General features: G+C 35.9%; 1 pseudogene across 1 annotated transcript in view; it reads left to right on the top strand.

The window, feature by feature from the left end:
* Positions 1 to 16,014, top strand: part of LOC308415233 (prothymosin alpha-like) — an 87,207-nt pseudogene extending 71,193 nt beyond the window's left edge. Inside the window, exon 3 of the transcript in view lies at positions 15,663 to 16,014. The product of the transcript in view is annotated as a prothymosin alpha-like (transcript). The remainder of the gene's footprint in view (positions 1 to 15,662) is intronic.
* The last annotated feature ends 604 nt before the right edge of the window (positions 16,015 to 16,618 follow it).

The following is a 16,618-nucleotide window of genomic DNA, read 5'->3' as shown; positions in this document are numbered from 1 at the left end:
AGCAGTGGAATACACTATGTAAACAAACTCACAGGGAAAAAAATAAAACACATCTCATTAGATACTCAGAAAGCATTTGACAAAATTCAGCACTCCTTCATGGTAAAGTCTTGAAAGAACAGGAATTCAAGGCCCATGGCAAACCATAGTAAAAGCAATATACAGCAAATCAGTAGCCAACATAAAACTAGAGAGAAACTTGAAACAATCCCACAAAAATAAGGGCCAGACAAGAATGACCAATCTCTCTCTCCCAATTCAATATAGGAATTGAAGTCCTAGACAGAACAATTAGACAACAAAAGGAAGTCAAAGGGAGACGAACTGGAAAGGAAGAAGTCAAAATATCACTATTTGCAGATGATAGGATAGTATATTTAAGTGACTCCAAAAATTCAATCAGAGAATTCCTAGAGCAGATAATAACAATAACATCAAAGTGGCTAGATATAAAAGTAACTCAAACAAATCAGTACCCTTCCTCTACTCAAGGGACAAAAATGCTTAAAAAGAAATCAGCAAAATGACACCTCTCAAAATAGTCACAAATAATATAAAATATGTTTGTGTGATCCTTACCAAAAAGTGAAAGATCTGTATAACAAGAACTAGAAGTCTCTGAAGAAAGAAATCAAAGGAGATCTCACAAGTTTGAAAAAACACCAGTGCTCATAGATTGGAACAATTACTATATTTAAAATGGCCAACATGCAGAAAGCAATCTACAGATTCAATGCAACTCCCTTCCAAATCTTAAATCAATTCTTTATAGAATTAGAAAGAGAAATTTGCTTATATATTTGGAATAAAAAAAAAAAAAACCAAGATAGCACAAACTATTTTTAACAATTTTATTAAAAAAAAACAAAGATAAATGTACAAATTTTAAGCAATTTTGCATAAAACTATAACAATACATTTTTGTCAGTGCTTTTTTTTTTAAGGTTTGATCGTGTGCATGAAGATCTTGCTAGTTACAATGAGCATAAAGTAAATGTAAAACAGGATGTAACCTGGAATTAGTCAACGTTTTCTTGGTGAGTAAGGATTAAGAATAAAGTTTTTTTTTTCTTTTCTTTTTTTTTTTTATTGAACTTCATATAGTCTATGAGTTGTTTCTGGGATGTTCAGAGGTTTCTGGGGTTAGTATCTAATTATCAGTGACTGCATATTATGTCTGTTCTTTGGTGACTGGGTTATCTCACTCAGGATGATTTTCTCTAGATACATCTATTTTCTTAAGAATTTGGTTAAGTCATTGTTTCTGATAGCTGATAGTAGTATTCCATTGTGTAAATGTACCACAATTTTGTATCCATTCATCTACTGAAGGGCATCTTGGATCTTTCCAGCTTATGGCTATTATAGAGCTGCTATGAACATTGTGGTGCATGTGTCTTCGTTGTATATTGGAGCAACTCTAGGGTATATGCACAAAAGTAGAATAACTGGGTCTTAGGGTAGTACTATGTCCAATTTTTTGAAAAATCTCCAGACTGATTTCCAGAGTGGTTGTACCAGTTTACAAACCCACCAACAGTAAAGAAGTGTCCCTCTTTCTCCACATCCTCACCAGCATTTTCTGTCATCTGAAATTTTGATCTTGGCCAATCTGATTGGTGTGAGGTGGAATCTCAGGGTTGTTTTGATTTGCATATCCCTGATGGCTGAGGATGTTGAGTACTTCCTTAGATGCTTCTCAACTATTTGATATTCCTCAATTGAGAACGTTTTGTTTAGCTCTGTACCTCATTTTTTAATAGGGTTGTTTGATTCTCTGGTGTCTAACTAGTTGAGTTCTTTGTATATCTTGGATATTAGGCCTCTATCTGATGTGGTGTTGGTAAAGATCTTTTCCCAATCTGTTGGCTGCCATTTTGTTTTCTTGACAGTGTCCTTAGCCTTACAGAAACTTTGCAATCCCATTAAGTCCCATTTGTCAATCTTTGACCTTAGTGCTCGAGCCATTGGTGTTCTGTTCAGGAAATTTTCTCCTGTGCCTTATGTGTTCTACAGTTTTTCCTACTTTCTCATCTAATACTTTCAGTGTACCTGGTTTAATGTGGAAATCTTTGAGCCACTTATACCTGAGCTTTGTACAAGGAGATAAGAAAGGGTCTATTTTCATTCTTCTGCATGCTGAGTACCAGTTGTTTGACCTACACCATTTGTTGAATAGGCTGTCCTTTTTCCATTGAATGTTTATATATATATATATATACGTGTGTGTGTGTGTGTGTGTGTGTGTGTGTGTGGTGTGTCTGTGGTGTGTGTGTGTGTGTGTGTGTGTGTGTGAGAGAGAGAGAGAGAGAGAGAGAGAGAGAGAGAGAGAGTTCATTTCTGTATCTTCTATTCTATTCCACTGATCCGCATGCCTATCTCTATACCAGTACCATGCAGTTTTTAGCACAGTTGCCTTGTAATATAGCTTGAGGTCAGGGATAGTGATTCCCGCAGATGTTTTCTTGTTGAGGATAGAGTTTATATTCTAAGTCTTTTGTTATTCCAGACAAAATTACATATTGTTCTTTCCAACTTTATGAAGAACTGGGTTGGTATTATGATGAGGATTACATTCAATCTGTAGATTGCTTTTGGTAGGATGGTTATTTTTAAGATGTTGATCTATCCAATCCTTGAGCATGGGAGATCTTTCCATTTTATGAGATTTTCCTCAATTTCCTTCTTTAGAGATTTGAAGTACTTGTCACACAGGTCCTTAACTTGCTCAGTTTGAGTCACACCAATGTATTTCATAGTTTTTGTAACTATTGTGAAGGGTATCTTTTCCCTAATTTCTTTCTCCAAATTTTTGTCCTTTGATTAGAGGAAGATTACTAATATGTTTGAATTAATTTTACATCCAGCCACTTGCTGAACTTGTTTACCAGTTGTAGGAGTGCTATGGTGGGATTTTTGGGGTCACTTAAGTACACTGTCATATCATCTGCAATGAGCGATGCTTTTACTTCTTCCTTTCCAATTTGTATTCTTTGATTTCCTTTTGCTGTCTACTTGCTCCAGCCAGGACTTCCAGTACTATGTTGAATAGGTAGGGGGAGAGTGGGCAACCTTGTCCAGTCCCTGATTTTAGTGGAATTGCTTCAAGTTTCCCACCATTAAATTTGATGTTGGCTGTTGGTTTACCGCATATTGCTTTTATTATGTTATGGTATGGGCATTGGATTCCTATTCTTTCCAAGACTTTTAACTTGAAGGGGTGTTAAATTTTGTCAAATGTTTTTCAACATCTAGTGAGATGACCACTTTTTTTTTTCTTTTAGTTAGTTTATATGATGGCTTACATTGATGGATTTCTGTGCATTATACCATCCCTGCATCCCAGGGATGAAGCCTACTTGATCGTGGTGAATGAACTTTTTGATTTGTTCTTGGATTTGGTTTGCAAGGATTTTGTTGAGTATTTTTGCATCAATGTTCAAAAGTGAGATTGTTCTTAAGTTCTCTTTCCTTGTTGGGTCTTTATCTGGATTAGGAAAGAGGCCTATTGGAGCCTCAAAAAAATGAGTTAGGTAGTGTTCCATCTGATTTTATTTTGTGGAATAGTTTGGAGAGTATTGGTCTTAGGTAGTCAATAAATATCTGATAAAATTCTGCAGTAAATCCATCTGGACCTGGGCTTTTTTTGGTTGGGACGATTTTGCTGACTGCTGCTATTTCTTTAGGTATTATAGTATTATTGAGATGGTTTACCTCGTCCTGGTTTAACTTTAATATCTGGTATTTGTCTAGGAATTCATTCATTTCTTTGGGATTTTCCAGCTTTGTTGAGTGTAGGCTTTTATAATAGGATCTGACGATTTGTTGAACTTCCTCAGTTTCTGTTATTAGGTCTCCACTTTCATTTCTCATTTTGTTAACTTTGATACTCTCTTTTTGCCCTCTAGTTAGTGTGGCTAAGGGTTTATCAATCTTGTTAATTTTCTCAAAGAACCAGCTCTTGGTTTTGTTAATTCTTTGAATGGTTCCCTTTGTTTCTATTTGGTCTATTTCTGCCCTAAGTTTGATTATTTCTTGTCATCTACTCCTCTTGGGTCTATCTGTTTCCTTTTGTTCTAGTTCTTTCAACTCTGCTGTCAGGTTGCTAGTGTATCTTCTCTCCAGTTTCTTCTTGCAAGCACTCATTGCTAAGAGTTTTCCTCTCAGCGCTGTTTTCACTGCATCCCATAGGTTTGGGTATGTTGTGTTTTCTAGAAAATCCTTAATTTCTTTCTTTATTTCTTCTTTGACTCTGCTACCATTTAATAGAGCATTGTTTAGTTTCCATATGTATATGGGCTTTTTGTTGTCTTTGTTGTTGTTAAAGACCAGCCTTAGACCATGGTGGTCTGAAATGATTCATGGGAGTATTTCAATTTTCTTATATCTATTAAGGCTCATTTTGTGACCGATTATGGGGTCAATTTTCAAGAAGGTGCCATGAGGTGCTGAGAAGAAGGTATATTCTTTTGTTTTAGGATATGTTCTGTAGATATGTGTTAATTCCAGTTGGTTCATAGTCTCTGCTACTTTTAAAGTGTCGTTCTTAGTTTCTGTTTCTATGATCTGTCCATTGATGAGAGTGGGGTATTAAAGTCTTTCACTATTATTGTGTGGGGTAAAGTGTAATTTCTGAGCCTTAGTAGGGTTTCTTTTTTGAATATGGGTGCTTTTGTATTTGGAGCATATATATTAAGGATTGGGAATTCCTCCTGACAGATTTCCCCTGTAATAAGTAAAAAGTGTCCTTCCATATCTTTTGTGATAACTTTTGGTTGAAAATCTATTTTTTCTGATATTAGAATGTCCACTCCAGCTTGCTTCTTGGGGCCATTTGCTTGGAAAGTTTCTTCCCAACCTTTTACTCTGCGATAGTGTCTGTCTTTGTCTCTGAGATGAGTTTCCTGTATGCAGCAAAATGCTGGTGTTTCCCTCTCATTGTATTGGGTTTTCCATGTATATTTCATTGTATTGCTGGATTTGTGTTCAGATATTGTATAAATTTCATTTTGTTTTGGAATACCTTCTTCTCGCCATCTATGGTGATTGATAGTTTTGCTGGGTAGAGCAGTTTAGGCTGGCACTTGTGCTCTCTTAGGGTCTGCATGATGATTGTCCAGACTCTTCTATCTGGTAAGAAATTGTTTGTGATTTTGATTGGTTGCCTTTACATGTTACATGACCTTTTTCCCTTACAGCTTTTAGTTTTTTTTTTTTTTTTTTTTTTTTGTTTTGTTTTGTTTTGCTTTGCTTTTTGTTTTGGGCACTTGGCATTTTGACTATTATGTATCAGGAGGAATTTCTTTTCTGGTCCAACCTATTTGGAGTTTGGTAGGCTTGTTTTATACTCATGGTATTCCCATTTTTAAGGGTAGGGAAGTTTTCTTTCAGAATTTTGTTAAAGATATTTACTGTACCTCTATGTTGTTATTCTTTGCCGTCTTCTCTTCCTATTATCCTTAGGTTTGGTCTTCCTATTGTGTCCTGGATCTCCTGGACATTTTGGGTTAGGAGCTTTTTGGTTTTTGCATCTTCCCTGACTGTTTTGTCTATGTTTTCAATGTTGTCCTCACCCCTAGAGATTCTCTTTTTCATTTCTTGTAGTTTGTTGGAAATGCTTGCATCTGTGACTCCTGATTTCTTTTTTAGGATTTCTACCTCAAGGTTTGTCTCTTTCAGTGTTTTCTTTATTGTGTCCAGTTCCGTTTAAAGTTACTTCTTCCATTCCTTCATCTCTTTGGTTCTGTTTTCTTCTACTTCTTGGAGTTCTTTCAGTGTTTTTCTTGTTTTTCTTTAAAAGCTTCTAATTCTTTTTGCTTGTCCTCCCAGTCTTGTTTAAGCATCTCTATCATCAACTTGGGGTAGGATTTCCAGTCTGAGTCTTCTTTGTCTGGAGTGTTTGGCATTCTGCTGTTTGTTGTGATGGGAGAGCTGGGTTCTAGTGTTGCCAGGTTGTCTTGGTTTCCCTGGGGTACGTTCTTTTGCTTTCCTCTTGCCACCTTGTTGTCAGTGATTGGTTCTTGCCTTTCCCTTGTACCTGGCCTGTGTCCCTGGATTTCCACTGTTCCTGGTGGCAGATGGTCTGATCACCTGTTTTGCACCCAAAAAGCCACAGGCTGGTAACAGAGGGCCTGTTGCTGGGTTCCTGGGGCCCTAGACCAAGCTGGGCAGGCACGCACTTTCTGTGTGCTCAGCTGAGATCTCTCTGCCACCTGGGTAGTCTGAAACCATTCTCACCCCATTCTCACCAAACCTGTGTCTCTGGGTCTCTGCTCCTCCTGGTGGAGGATGGTCCAAGTGCCTGTTGTGTACCTGAAAGCCACTGGCTGGAAACAGAGGGACCAATGCCGGGTTCCTGTGTTCCTGGATCTAGTCAGGCAGTTGCACATTTTCTGCATGCTTAGCTGAGATCTCTCTGCCCCCTGGCTAGTCAGAACCCGTTCTCTCCCTGTGTCTTTGGGTTTCTGCTCTTCCTCGAAGTCGTTGTTTTTAATAGTTTAGTAGTATTTTATTGTGTAAATGTACCACAATTTCTGTATCCATTCCTCTGTTGAAGAATATCTGGGTTCTTTCCAGCTTCTGACTACTATAAATAACCCTGCTATGAACATGGTGGAACATGTGTCCTTGTCATACGTTGAAGTTCCTTTTGGGTATATGGCCAAACGTGGTATAGGTGGGCCTTCAAGTATAACAATGTTCATTTTTCTAAGGAACCTACAGATTGATTTTCAAAGTTGCTGTACAAGCTTGCAATCCCACCAACAATGGGGGAGTTTTCTTCTTTCTAAAAATCCTTCCCAACATCTGCTGTCACCTGAGTTTTTGATCTTAGCTATTCTGACTGCTGTGAGGTGGAATCTCAGGATTGTTTTAATTTACACTTTCATGATAACTAAGGATGAACATTTCTTTAGTTGCTTCTCAGCAATTGGTTGACAACTTTTTGTTTAGCTCCACCCCCCATTTTAATAGGGTTATTTGATTTCCTGGAGTCTAACTTCTTTCCTAGGTATATATTAAATAGTAGCCCTTTATTTAAATGTAGTATTGGCAAAGATCTTTTCCCAATCTGTTGGTTGCCATTTTGTCCCAAAGACAGTGATTTTGGCCTTACAGAACCTTTGCAATTTTATGATGTCACATTTGTCAATATTTGATCTTAGAGCATAAGCCATTGGTATTCTATTCAGCAAATTTTCACTAGTGCCCATGTGTTCGGGGTTTTTTTTTTTTTTTTTTTTTTTTTTACTTTCTCTTCTATTAGTTTGAGTGTATCTCATATAATGTGGAAGTCTTTGATCCACTTGGACTTGAGCTCTATACAGGAAATAAGTATGGGTCAATTTGCATTCTTCTACATACTGACTGCCAGTTGAATCAGCACTGTGTGTTGAAAATTCTGTCATTTTCCATTGAAGGTTTTTAGATTTTTCATCAAGATCAAGTGACCATAGGTGTGTGGGTTTATTTATACATCTTCAGTTCTGTTTCATTGAACCCCCTGCCTGTCTCTGTATCAATACCAGCCAGTTTAACAGGAATGACCAGTAATTCAGCTTGAGATCATGTATGGCGATTTTCTCAGAAGTTATTTTATACCTGAATATAGTATCTTGTGTTTATTTGTTATTCTAAATGAATTTGCAATTTTTTTCTAATTCCATGAAAAATTGATTAAATTTTGATTGGTGTGATTCTGATAGGTCTGCCTTTATGCTACTTCACCTTTTTGTATTACTGATTTTAATATTCTTTTTTTTTTGTTTTGTGCATTTGATTTTTGACTATTATATGACAGGAGGAATTATTTTCTGATCCAATCAATTTGAACTTCTGTAGGCTTCTTGTATGTTTATGGTCATCTCTTTCTTTAGGTTAGGTAAGTTTTCTTTTATAATTTTTTGAAGATATTTATGGTCTTTTAATTTGGGAATCCTTGCACGATTCTCTACTTATTATCCTTAGTTTCAATGTTCTTATTATATCCTGGATTTCCTGTATGTTTTGGGTTAGAACCTTTAAGAGTTTTCCATTTTCATTGACTGTTGTGTCAATGTTTTCTATTGTATCTTCTGCCCCCGATTTTCTCTCTTCTATCTCTTTTATTCTATAGTTGATGCTTGTGTCTATGACTCCTGATCTTTTTATTATGTTTTCTATCTCCAGGGTTGTTTCCCTTTGTGATTTCTTTTTTTTTTCTTTTTCTTTTTTTATATCCTGTATGGTTTTGTTCAGTTCCTTCACCTGTTTGGTTGGTTTTTGTGTTTCCACATTAAGGGCTTCTACCTCTTTACCTGTTTTGTCTTGTATTTCTTTAGGGGAGATATTTATGTCCTTCTTAAAGTCCTCTAAAATTATTATTAGTTGTGATTTTATATTAGAATCTTGTTTTTCTGGTGTGTTGGTCTGTCCAGGGATTGCTGTAGTGGCAGAACTGGGATCTAATGATGCCAATTAATTTTGGTTTCTGTTGCTTAGGTTCTTGCACTTGCTTCTTGATATCCACATAACTCTGGTGTTAGCTGGTCTTTCTGTCTCTGAAAGACCCTCCTGTAAGTCTGTGTGTCAGCACTACTGGGAGACCAGCTCTTCTTAGCAGGATCTTAGTACAGAAAACTGTGACACAGGGCCAGCTCTGGGCAGAGGCAGAAACTGGAAGTGGTATGACATATATATGAGCAGCAAATGTTTTCAGTGACCTGGTTTATGTAAAAATATGTATTGTATTAATCCTTAAAATTTTAAAATAATAAAATGTTCTCAAAAAATCTAACAATGGTATCTTGGATATTTTATTTCTTGTGAGATGTACACAGAGTAATGAAGGCATGCAATGATTTATGAATGCACAGTCAGTCATAAAATATTACAAAATCTTTGAAGAGTTTCACAGGAACCAAATTGATACATATATCTCCCCATGATAGAAGTCTCTGAGAAAAATATATAGGTTGGGACAGTTTTACTTAACAAACATTTATTGAATAACTTCTACATTCCCATAAACCCTGTTAGTTTCTGCATATGTTAGATGTTCGTTTGGAAATATAGAAATAAACTTCTTATATACTGTGGAAAGTATAAGTAATAATTGTGTATCATAAATTTCAAAATACCAGAAAGTTTGATTTGAAAGTGTTATTATAAATAAATAACACATATTAGAGGTGATATATATGTTCATACAGATTTAAACTTAACTCCCTGAATACAAGCATTTTAGTGCTGTTATATATGGTTAAACTTTGAATCTGAAACTAAAATGACATTTTGAGAAAGTTTGCAAATAAATTTGTATTATCAGCAAAAATCCATCATTTATTCATATCAATGGAATGAAGGGAAGTTTGAAGCAATTTGATAATAATGAGGGTTTTTATTCAATTATGTGTAAATAATATCAGTGGATATTACTAATCTCATTTACTAGGATTTCACACTTATTGAGTTGAGTAGTTGTTCATATATTAATAATGTGAATGTTTCTCATGCTGACATTAGGCTTTTACTTACATGTTTTCCAGAATACTGAAAATACCTGTTGAAAACTATTAGAATAGTAGGTACTAATACATACTCCTACAATCAAGAGTCAGTTCAAAAAGCATATGTTTGGTCAATGGAAGTCATTATGTAAGTTTTCATAGCTGCAGGCAAATAAATTTTACAAGAATAATGAGCATTTTAATCTTTTATAATTTTTCTAAACAGATACTTTTATAAAACAACATAATTGGTATACATTTTAAAATGTACCCATTACTTATAATTCTAAGCTAGAAGGTTCTATTTTTTTATTCCATATTCATATTTATACTAACATAAGAATAAAATCCTGACAGTAGATTTATGTCCTCAAATATCAGACCAAATTCTGGTACTGTCAGCAATAACTGATTATTGTGCAACTGTTATTGAAATAGAAACTTTAAAATTATAAATGGCATGAAAACCCTTACATGAAAAACACACAATGTCACTCTGAGATTTTAATGTATATTTTATATCATTTCTATGGAAACCAACATTAGACACAAAGGCTACTGTTTGAAAATCAGTTAGAAGGCAGAATTTACCAAGCCAGCTGTTTAATTTGTAATAGAGGACTATAACAAAGAGGAAGTAGGTTATATAATCCTTAAAACTCTTTGTAATGAATTCAAGTAGACCAAATCCCTGGGCTTCTTTCCAATTCTCTATCAAACTACTAACCATAGAGATAATATTATCAACCACAAGAGGAAGCTTCTAATTATAAATAGTTTAGAAAGGTAAATACCATAGGATTACAAAAAACATTGTAAATATTTCAGATGGATCAGGATATTGTAGGTCAAAAACTACCATTAACTAAATTAAGTTCTGTGAAAGGGAGAATCAAAACAGAATAAAATGTATTGGCTTAGGCTCCCAGAACAATTAGAATAAAACTAATTATCTAGATTAATTGTCAGAACAGATTCAAGTAAGGATTGGGCAATGTCACATTGAATTGCATAGAGCTAAACATTCTCTGATTTTAGTGCTAAAGGAACCCTAGAGACTCTGAGTTGCTCCAAGTCACAGCAATTTGTTAAAGAAATAGTCGAAACACCAGTCCTGAAACTAACACTTAAATATTCAGTCTAATGAGGTTTATGTGGGCATGCTCCTCCCTTCTTTCTTTGAGGAAGTCATAAATCTGACCCTTGGGCAGGAATTTCTGAAACAACTTACCGAGACCTTCCCCAAGCTTGTCATTAGGTTACTAACACTTAGCTAGCTTATAGACCTATGAAGATTCATCATGTAGACAGAGCTGCCATTGTATATTTTTAATTCTCTACAAGATAAGGTCAGTTATATTTTAATTTGAAACAATAAACTTGTAAGACATTGACATGAATACGCATAACGGTGTATCAGAGCAATGACTTTAAATTTGTGCGGCATTGAGAAAAATGTGATTTTTATATCTCAAGTATCTTATAAGGAGGCTAGCTAGATTGTCGCAAAAGGTCATTAATCTAATTAATCCTTTAATATATCTAGATTCAAATAACAAATAATCAATTTAATAAGCAAAAACATAAGGTATATAAGGTTTCACTAACTGGTGTTTTTTATTTTTTCTTGCTTTCCTTACCCACAATTATTTATTTACTGGTTTTTATTAAGCCCATGCAGCAATTATCATATTTCAAAAAAAATAAAATGCATTAAACATGTAAATTAAATTTACTTTTTAGAGTGGAACAATAATAATTTGTTGGAATTTCCTATCATTTGAGAAATACATTTATAAATAAAATTATTAACTTTAGTGTCAATGATACAAATTTGATTACTTCTTACCACACTTTTAAATTTTTATCCATCATTCCATTCATTTACATCTAAAATGATACCTCACATCCGGGTTACCCGTCCACCAATCCCCATCACATATTTGCCCTGCTCCCTCCTCTTTGCCTGTATGAGAATACTCCCCCAACCACTCACATTCTCCTGCCTCACTGCTCCAGCATCCCCCAAAAGAGGGACATCAAGATTCCCTGGTTCCAAAGGTATCCCCTTCTGTTGCTGTCAATTGAGGCCATCCTCTGCTATATATATGTCTGATGCCATTGATGCATCAAGGTATACTCCTTGGTTGGAGGCCTAGACTGATTGGGTGGTAAGGGCAGCCTATATTGTTCTTCCAATGAGATTGCAATCTCTCTCTGCTCCTCCAATCATTCTGCCAGCTCTTCCTCCGCGTTCCCTGAGCTCAGTCTGATGTTTTGCTCTAAGCATTCACATCTGCATTGGTCAGTGGCTGGACATTTCATGAGGTAGGTTCCTGTCAGCAAGCGCCTCTTGACCATTGCAATAGTGTTGAGTTTGGTGTCTGCTGACATGATAGATTCTCAATTGGGGCAGTCACTGGTTGGCCCTTCCTTCAGTCTCCATTTCATTTTTTGACCCTGTTCTTTTTTTGAACATTTCTGGGTTAAAAACTTTGAGATGGGACAGAGGCTTAATCCCTTGATCAGGAGCCATACCTATCTACTGGAGGTGGTCTCAACAGGTTATATCTCCCCTTCTCTGTGCATTTAGGCTAAAGTCATCCTTATTGTGTCCTGGAAGCCTCCTGTTTCCTTGGTATCTGGGACTTTCTGGTGGCTATCTCCAATTCCTCACCCCCCCACATACACTTTTTCAATATACTGACCTTCTGTAGCTCTTTTACATTTCCTATAGTTCCACATTTTAAAGTTTAAAAATTGTATTTCCATTCTCATCATTGATAGAACAATATAAATGTAATAAAATAGACATTTTCTTATCTAGATGCCATTGCAATGAATGGAAAAGCCCCCTTTTCATCAATTTGACTATTTGGGGACATATTTAAAATTATAATGAGGGTTTGTGGATATTAATTGTAAGAAGTACTTTAAATCACACACTACACTAACGCAGAATGCTAACAAGACAACCATCTCTCTGATTGTCTACAGAGCACAGCAGAACACATCCAAATTCCATTACTTGATCATTATTAGTTCTCCCAGTTGGCTTTTCTGGACTGTTTCATCATAGAGATACTCCTCTGTGCTTCCAGTCATAATCTAAGAGAGAACTCTCACATAACAGATACTGGTTTGAATAAATAAACAGTCTATCACATAAAAATGATCACTATGTACTGTGAGCGATAGTTAAAGGGTAGGCTTATAATCAAAAGTATTAAGAATACATAACAACTTTCTATGGTCTATATAGTCAATAAAAACTAAAGTTAATAATAAATCTTGGAGTTCTCATAATATTCCAGTTGATTGTAAAAAGTGGAATGTAGCATACTTAAAGGAAATAAATTATTCTTAAAGGCATTGTATCCCTATCTTTCTTATGCTAACTTGGAGTATGTCAAGATTTCAAATGTCAGTATGCCAGCAGGAGTTCAAATAGCAGGGCAAGTGCAAAGATGCAAGAAATCACTAGGGAATTCCTCCCCAGGTTCCTCTAAATGACTATTCTAGTTTCATAGTAGTATTCCTATAATTCTCCCAATTATTCACAAGAGAATATTTAGTCTTTACTTCCTCATCTGTGAATCAACTTTGATATCACTACATCATCTCTCCTTGATCCAGGAATTCTATCAGCAATGGGTTCTCCAAATGTATGTGGGTTCTATTCTCTTATCATTTTGGTTGTGAGCTGAGCCTTTAATGCCTGAGCCATCTCTCCAGCCTGTTGCTCCTTTTCTCAATCAGATCCCTCTGTACAGCCACTTATCATGAGCTGCACCCCCCTATCATCTCAGCTTCAATACTCAAAGTAAATCAATGGAGGATTTAACCATTGGCTTTTTCATGAACTAGCACAAGTATTTACAATAGGAGGCTCTATAGTGACCATACAATGGTCCAATAAATATGATTTCTACCTACGTGCAATTTCTCAAATGAATTTTTTAGAACCCAGAATTTAGTCATGAAGGAAAAATAAGTGTGCTCCCTACCAACTCTACTATATTAGGGTCTACACAGATTCAACTGAAAATAATGGTCAGATCCAGGGAAGAAACAATGAAGATAGAAAGAAGAGCCTGGAAAAAAGTGAAAGTGGAGCATGCTGGGTTTTCTAGTACATTTAGTTGTATGTGGAAAAGGAATATTTTAAAGGTAATAAATTTATACTTGTTAACCCATCATGGGTATTAGTGGCACATTTATTCAGGAGAAACTAAGAATATGTTCATAAAATTGCTGAGGAATAGCTATTCTTAATGTATTTATTTATCCATGAGTTTGGATGAATGTAGGACCAAAGACTGAGTGGAATATAATTGTAGTAAGAGAATAAATGGAGCATAACTTGGAGGGTACCAGCAGTGAGTATTCTAATTGATTTCATGTCAGGGTCAGCAGGAGGAAAAAACATGCCTGATACTGTATACCTATGCATCTCTCCAGGGCTATTGACATCAGGTTATGCATCTTAGAGAAGGACCTAAACCATTTTAGTAGAACAGCACAATTACTAGATGCACTCTTTATCCTTATACCCACAGATAGTTGTAGCAATAAGTACTGATCCAATAAGCTTCAGCTTGCAGTAAATGGAGACCATTAAAGAAACCCCTCATTTGTAAAATGTAAACAGCCGAAAGAGGGATACTCGGCCCTAATGGGTCCACCTACATCTCAAACCCTAGACTTAAGACTGGGACACATTTCCAGAAGAGGGACTAAAAAATTGTAACATCTAATGTATTGGGAAGGCTGTCGTGAGATTGGGTCTTCTGGACATTGCAGGGAAGTTACATCAATATTGGTGGATTAAAAATACCTGAAGAAGACAATACAATTGACTTTCCAGTGTAAATGGCAGAAAAACACAGAGAAACTTATGTCTCAAAAAAGTTACAGACAAATAAATATAGAAGAGAAAGAGACAGAGTAGAAGAAAGAGTGAAAGTAAACTAGTTCCTCATTGTCTGTCTCAAGGAAAAAAAAAAAAAAAACACACACAAAGTAAAGACTTTGGCATTTAATGCACTACATAAAGAAAGTGCATCCAGAAACAACAATAACAACAAAACTACAGAGGAAGAAGTGGAGAAGGAGGAAGAGGAGGAGAATGAGAAGAAGAAGAAGAAGAAGAAGAAGAAGAAGAAGAAGAAGAAGAAGAAGAAGAAGAAGAAGAAGAAGAAGAAGAAGAAGAAGAAGAAGGAGAAGAAGAAGGAGAAGAAGAAGAAGAAGAAGAAGAAGAAGAAGAAGAAGAAGAAGAAGAAGAAGAAGAAGAAGAAGAAGAGGAAGAGGAAGAGGAAGAGGAAGAGGAAGAGGAAGAGAAAGAGGAAGAAAAAGAAGAAGAAGAAGAAGAAGAAAAAGAAGAAGAAGAGGAAGAAGAAGAGGAAGAGGAAGAGGGAGAGGAAGAGAAAGAGAAAGAAAAAGAAGAAGAAGAAGAAGAAGAAGAAGAAGAAGAAGAAGAAGAAGAAGAAGAAGAAGAAGAAGAAGAAGAAGAAGAAGAAGAAGAAGAAGAAGAAGAAGAAGAAGAAGAAAAAAGAAGAAGAGGAAGAAGAGGAAAATGGTATCAACAAAGGTATTTTTGCTGTAAGGACAAATAAGATGAAGATGAGAAATTACTACTCATGTTAGAATTGTGATTGGTGGTGACTTTTTGGTAAAGTGGGAGGGTTAAATACCTGATTGCAGTGGACTTCTGGAAACATGAGCAGTGTACATTTAGTCACAGTAATATAAATCTTACATGTTTTCATGCAAAATACAGAAACAATAAAATCTACTAGCTAAAAAAAACTTGTGATTATTATTGTATTTGATTTTATTATTATACTATAATGGTACAAATGTTAGAGTGGCCCTGTATTGCTTGCTATGACTAATTCTATAGAAAATAGAATATTAAAATGAAGAATCTGAGCATTGGGACTAGGGTGGTTGAGCACCTTCCACTATTCTATATTAAAGCCTCTGGCACCTCCTGAGTCCCCCACCAGCTGTTGTGAAAAGCCAATCTTTGCATTGTTCTGGGGTTGTGCTCACTTTGTCACCTTTTCCACCCACAGCCTCCTCCAATTCAGACTCAGGCAGCTTTCTTGCCAAAGTCCTGGAGCCTGACTAATCCTTTACTGGCAACATCGAACCATCCTCATGCCCCACCAGGTCACATGAGGCAGTGGACACCAGCTCCGAGATCACTACCAGGGGCTTGAAAGAGGAGAAGGAAGTTGTTAAGAAGGCATAGAATGGAAGAGAGGCACCTGCCAATGGGAACGCTCAAAATGAGGAAAATGGGGAGCAGGAGGCTGACAATGAGGTAGAGGAAGAAGAGGAAGAAGGTGGGGAGGAAGAGGAGGAAGAAGGTAACAATGAGGAAGAAGATGGAGATGAGGAAGCTGAGGCTCCTAGGGGCAATCGGGTAGCTGAGGATGAGGAGGATGAGGATGTTGACAGCAAGAAGCAAAAGACTGATGAGGATAATCAGACAGCAAGAGGAAAAGCTAACCTTACGTGACCTATTCACCCTCCACTTCCCGTCTCAGAATTTAAACATGGTCACCTTTGAATACGGAAGCAGGCCCCGCCCACCCACAGTGGGCAGTGCCACCCACAGATGACGTGTGCTCTCCACCACCCCACCAAAACCACAATGTGAACTGGCAACATGGGAGGAAAAGAACCAGAACTTCCCAGGCCCTGCTTTTCTTCTTAAAAATATATTAAAAGAAAAATTTGTTTGTATTTTTTGTTTACATTTTATATTTTTTGTATATATTGTCAAGGGTCAGCCTTCAGAGATTTTTCTGTCCTACTTCAGAATTTACTTGTGATATGACCATTTTCACTATAATCTCAAAGGAGAAACAAGATCTTGTAAAAAAAAAAAAAAAAACAACAACAACAACAAAATCATATTTTTAACATTCCAGTAACATTTTGTGCATGTACCTAGTTTTACTATATGTAGTTTATTTATTTATTTATTTATTTATTTATTTATTTATTTATTTATTTATTTATTTATGGCCTGCTTGATGTATATGTGAAATAATGTCCAGCAATAAACCAGATTTTATTTTGCTGAGTTGTTCTTAAAAAATTAAGAATCTGACACCTAG

The sequence above is a fragment of the Micromys minutus genome, assembly GCF_963924665.1.
Source record: "Micromys minutus genome assembly, chromosome: X".
NCBI lineage: Eukaryota > Metazoa > Chordata > Mammalia > Rodentia > Muridae > Micromys > Micromys minutus.
Note: the sequence above shows the minus strand (reverse complement) of the source record. Positions and strands in the feature narration are given on the sequence as shown.